This window comes from Chelonoidis abingdonii, chromosome 21 (genome assembly GCF_003597395.2).
Source record: "Chelonoidis abingdonii isolate Lonesome George chromosome 21, CheloAbing_2.0, whole genome shotgun sequence".
Taxonomy (NCBI): domain Eukaryota; kingdom Metazoa; phylum Chordata; order Testudines; family Testudinidae; genus Chelonoidis; species Chelonoidis abingdonii.
The window spans coordinates 15,921,471-15,926,608 of record NC_133789.1 but is presented as its reverse complement, the minus strand read 5'-3'; the positions used below and the strand labels follow the sequence as shown (position 1 = coordinate 15,926,608).

General features: G+C 55.7%; 1 protein-coding gene across 3 annotated transcripts in view; it reads left to right on the top strand.

The window, feature by feature from the left end:
* The first annotated feature begins 1,930 nt into the window (after window positions 1-1,930).
* LOC116829821 (uncharacterized) overlaps window positions 1,931-5,138 on the top strand; it is a 72,000-nt gene continuing 68,792 nt past the window's right edge. Inside the window, exon 1 of one of the 3 annotated variants that reach the window (XM_075059651.1) lies at window positions 1,931-2,332. The gene's annotated coding sequence lies outside the window, so the exon portion shown is untranslated. The remainder of the gene's footprint in view (window positions 2,333-5,138) is intronic. The other 2 variants (XM_075059650.1, XM_075059649.1) reach the window with 2 other exon arrangements.

The following is a 5,138-nucleotide window of genomic DNA, read 5'->3' as shown; positions in this document are numbered from 1 at the left end:
AGCTGGGCACAATTTTTCCCCTGGTACAGCTCTTGTTCCGTTAGGTGGTACTTAGAGGATTCTTCAATAGACGTGCGTGCGTTGTCGTTTGCGCTTCGCACCTCTTTATTGTGCGATGTAGTATCTTCTATCTATTAAGATCTATCTTTGCATAAAGGCAGGAAATCTTTGTCCCTCTCTGAAGTTCCACCCCCTTTCTCAATGAAGACACACGTTAAAGATGGATTCCAGTTCAGGTGACATGACACATGTCACTTGCCAAGACTTTCATTGCCCACTTCCAGCAACACAGGTATACAGAAGACTTACAGGAAGGATCAGCCATGTGAGAGCGGGTGGGTCCTAGTTAATAGAGTCATCGAGCGATGTGCGCAGAAGCACGTGTGAATGCCACACTTAGAAAATTAATTGGACCTCAGAGTTTTTGTTACGTGTGTAGTTTCAGATTCAAAGTGTAATTATACAAATAGGATGATTACACTCAGAGAGATAAGCTTTGTAATGATATCTTACAAGGACCTTGTGCCATGAAACATGCTGTTATTTAGTGCGATTGATTATTAATTTTTATAAAACCATACGGACTGCACATTCACAGGGGGTCACATGAAACTTGAGATTTGAATGGAATTGCAGAAGTTGGAGAGAAAATGTGGAGTACAATTGTGGTGGAGATCGGTGAGAACTTATCTGAATTTGAGAAAAAGTGACGGGGGGGGGGGGATCACCACCGATTTTGATCACATGGTGTCTAAGAGAAAAAAGTCGAAGGACTGAAGAGGACGTGTATCACCATGAGAGAACAGCGGGAAGTCAGAGGATCTCAGCCCCCCGCCTCCCCAGGGGTCACCTGCTCTTCTCCTCTCGTGCAATTTCCTGCTGTAGCGTTTTGCCTACCTGCCCCTTGGCTCAGTTCAGAGCGGCAAAGCTGTCGATCCGTAAAAACGTGACAGAGACGTCGGCACCTCACAGAGTAACAAGCTGTGTGGGAGCCAGGCCCGGCTCCAGGCCCCAGCTGCCAAGCGCTCTGTCGGCGCACGCCCGCGGGCCGCTTGTGCCACTGTCCGCGAGGGGCAGGCGGCTCGGGGGCCCTCCCGCAGGGTGGGCCTGCGCAGGCGGCTGGTTCCCGCGGCTTCCAGGTGGGAGCATCTGCGGGCAGCGCGCGGGAATCCGCCGGAGGCACGGGGCGGCAGGCGGCACAGCGCCCGCCCGGCCCCGCTGGGGCGCGCAATGGCTGAACCGCTCTAACTGCAGCAAAATCTTTCCCGCCATTCGGTCAGTTGGCAGGGCTCTGCAGTGTCCGTCAACGGAGACCGTCCCCTCGCCTCAACCCCAGCACAGGCAGGCGCCCCAGGGGCGCTTGGTCCCTCCCCCGGGTTACCCGGGAAGCGCGCCGGCCCGGCGTTACAGCAGTCGCGCCGCCGCCTGCCCGGGGGCAGACCCCGGCGCCGCGCCCTGTCGGCTCACCCGCCCCAGGGTCGCTCTCCACCACCCGGAGCAGCTGCCAGAGCCGGGCCCCGCCCGCCCCGCCCCGCCCCGCAGCATCCTGGCGCGGGCGCTCACCCAGAACCGCTGCTCAACACTCTGCCCGCCCTGGGCTCCGAGCTCCGGGACCCCGGCTGCGCCGCGCGGAAACCCAACCGGCGCTCCGCGAGCGCTGCCTCTGCGCATGCGGGAGCCCCTCCCCCCCCATCTGCGCATGCCCAGAGGCGGCAGACACGGCGGGGCGGGGCTGGCTCCCGTCTGTCCTTGCAGCAGCCGCTGTGGGCGGGGCAGAGACACGCTCTCGAGTGGCACAAAACCCTCCGTGACTCCCACGGGCCGCGTAGAGCCCCGCGCGTGTTAACAGCCCACTCGTCATCGCCCCCGCCCAACGTCACTTCCGCTCCCGGGGGGGTCAGGAGTCACAGCTCCCAGCCTGCCCCGGAAGCGGTCCGGGAGGGCCCCGCCCTCAGCCTGACCCCCCGGCCCAGCCCCCGTCTGGCGCCTCTCAGACCCGCGCCGGGTCCCCGCTGCTCACGTGAACGCTCGTGGCCCGGGGGTGGGGTCTGGTCCCTGGTGCCCCGCCCGTCGGCCGGGCTGCTGCGCCGTGGGGCAGCCGGAGAGCGCGGGCGGGGGAAGGCTCAGCCCCGAGCGGGCCCCGCCTCTAGCGCCAGGGGCTTCAGAGGGAGCGGGTAGCCCCGGCAGCCAGGGAGACGCCGCCCGCCTCGCTGCTGGTAAGCGGGGGCGGGGGCGGGTGCAGGGGCTCGTGTCGGGTGGGTCACTTGCCCACCCCGAGCTTCTGATCCCGAAAGAGCAGCGTGTCCCAGCGCCCTGTGACTGAGCCTGGCCGGTGAGTGTCTCTGTTACCGGGTAATTGTAAAGCGAAGCAAGGGGAGTGTAAACGCTGCGCGCACCTTTCAGTCGGGGGTGAGAATTGTTTTGCTGCTCCGTGCTAGTGAGGAGCTTCTCTTAGAAGCTTCCTATGAAAAGCCGTAAGGATTCTCTCCTGGTGGTTTGGAAGAGAGCGGTTTGTGAAAATAGCTAATAATGGGAAATTCGTTGTTGGTGAGAGCTGGTGAAAAACTTCGTGTAGATTCATCTGTAAAAGCCATAAGGATGCATTTCTGGTCACTTGGTAGTGAACAGGTGGTGAACATTGGTGAAAATGAGAAATTCATTGCTGATCGGTGTTAAAGATAAATTTCTCATGGAATCTTCCTATGAAAGCTTTTCAGATGCTCTCCTGGTCATTTGGTACTGATTGGTGAAAAATACTTAAAATCAGAAATTCATTACCAATCAGTGCTGGTGAAAAACTTCTCCTGGAAGCTTCCTGTAAAAGTCATAAGGATTATCTCCTGTTGGTTTGGAAGAGATCGGTTAGTGAACAATACTAAAAATGAGAAATTCCTTATGGATGAGTTCTAGGGATAAACTTCTGGACTCTTCCTCAAAAAGCCATTAAGATGCACTCCTGCTCAGTTGGAAGAGAGAGGTTTGTGAAAAATATTTAAAAATGAGGAATTCACACCTGATCAGTGATAGTGAAAAACTTCTCCTGGAAGCTTCCTATAAAACCTGTAACAATTCTCTCCTGCTCATTTTGTAGAGATTGGTTTGTGAAAAATACTGAAAATGAGAAACTGATTCCTCATCAGAGCAAGAGATTTAACAAGAAATGTATCTTCCTGTAAAAGCCATTTGGATTCTCTCCTGATCATTTGCAGAGGTGGCAGATTTGTAGAAATTTTGGTGGTGCCCAGGATGCCCAGAGCGCCCCCCACCTGCCAAAGGCTCTGGGAGGAAGTTTTGGTATGTGGAGGAGTTCTGGAGTGCAGGCTCTGGAAGGGAGTTTGGGCATAGGCGGCGACTCTGCGGGTTCTCTGGGGCTGGAGTATCCACAGGGAAATATTGGTGGGTGCAGAGCCAGGCTCCCCACTCCACCCTGCCTCCGCATTCTCCCCTGAGCTCTGCACCCCGCCCCATCCTTCTTCTCCTTCCAGCGCTTGCTACTGCAAAATGGCTGTTTTGTGGTGTAACAAGCCCGGGGGGGCGGGGGCGGAGCGGGAATGCGGTGCTCTCAGGGCAGGAGGGAGGGAAGATGCAGAGCCGGGGGCGGGGGGGGGTTTGGGGAAGGGGGTGGAATGGGGGCAGGACAGAGGTGGAGTTGGGGCAGGGCCGGGGCAGTGGGCATTTTAGCACCCAACAGTGCCAGCAAAAGTTGGCACCTGTGAATTTGGGGTAGGGGGTGCAGGCTGTGGGAGGGAGTTTGGAGGCGGGAGGGGGTGTCTGGGAAAGGGGTAGGGGGTGCAGGTTCTGGGAAGGGGTGGAAGGGGGGTGCAGTGCTTACCTAGGGCTCCTAGGCAGGGCGGGCCCAGGGGGCCTCTGCATGCTACTACCCCCAGGCACTGCCCCTGCAGCTTCCTATTGGCTGCAGGAGGCTTGGGGCAGGAGCAGCGCATATAGACCCAGACCCACCCTGCCCAGGAGCTGCAAGGAGGAGTTGGCAGCCACGTAGAGCGAGCAGGCAGGAAGCCGCTAAGCTCCGCTGCACTGCCAGTAAGTGGGTTGGGCATTTTAAATCACCCAGGGGATACATGGCAGGGAGCACCTGGGGGTGAAAGGCAAGGCTGAGGGAGAGACCTGATCTCTGACATTGTTGGAGCCAGGTCCCGGGCCAGGAATATTCCTGGTGCCCAGGCACCATGGACCCACCCCCCATGCTTTCAGCGTATGGTGCATAGAGCAGTATGTACAAGTCATTGTATGGAAATTTAGTTGGTACTGATGTCACTAGTGCTTTTTATGTAGCCTGTTGTAAAACTAGGGAAATATCTAGATGAGTTGAGGTACCTCCTGGAAGATTGCTGTGTATCCCCAGGTGTTCATGTACCCCTGGTTGAGAACCACTGATGTAGGGGAACCCAGGCCCACCTGCCATACCGGCTTCCAACCCAGTACTCTGGGAAGCTGGTTTGGCTTTGCTTATCTTGCATCAGTCTCAACTCTGCTTCACTGGGTCACCACTTCCTACCATGGCCCCATGGGCAGGAGTTAGAGAAAGGAAGTCTCCCTTCAGGTGTAAAACCAGCAACTGCTCCATGAAGGGTTGGTACTGATGGAGCAATTAACAACACTTTATCTAGTCTCCTTTTCAGATTTGGCCCCATTTTTTCTCTAATTCTCCAGTGTTAATTTAACAGTCTCAGATTTGGGATGTTTGACCTGCAGCAAATTTTCTTTCCTCTTTGGGAAACTGTCCTGAATCATTCCTCAAACGAAAAGGGGCTTTATGGGTGCAACTTGCAGAACCCTGAGACATAGCTGCCTCTGGGGTGGAATGGGGTGGCCATTCTCTGCCAGTGTTACAACCCAATGGCCCCCTCCCTCAGGTCCCCTGGAGAGGCAAATTAACACTGTATGTTGCTAATGCTGTTGCAAGCATTGCAAGGCATTTTGGGAAGGGTTAAGGGTGAGAGTGTGGAGTGGAAAATTCCTTTTCAGGTTGTGTCGTAAACAGATTAGAAAAAGTTAATAGCACAAAAGTACTTTATATCTCTTTGACTGTAAAGGGTTAACAAGTTCAGTAAGCCTGGCTGTCACCTGACCAGAGAACCAATCAGGGGACTGGATACTTTCAAATCTTGAGGGAGGGA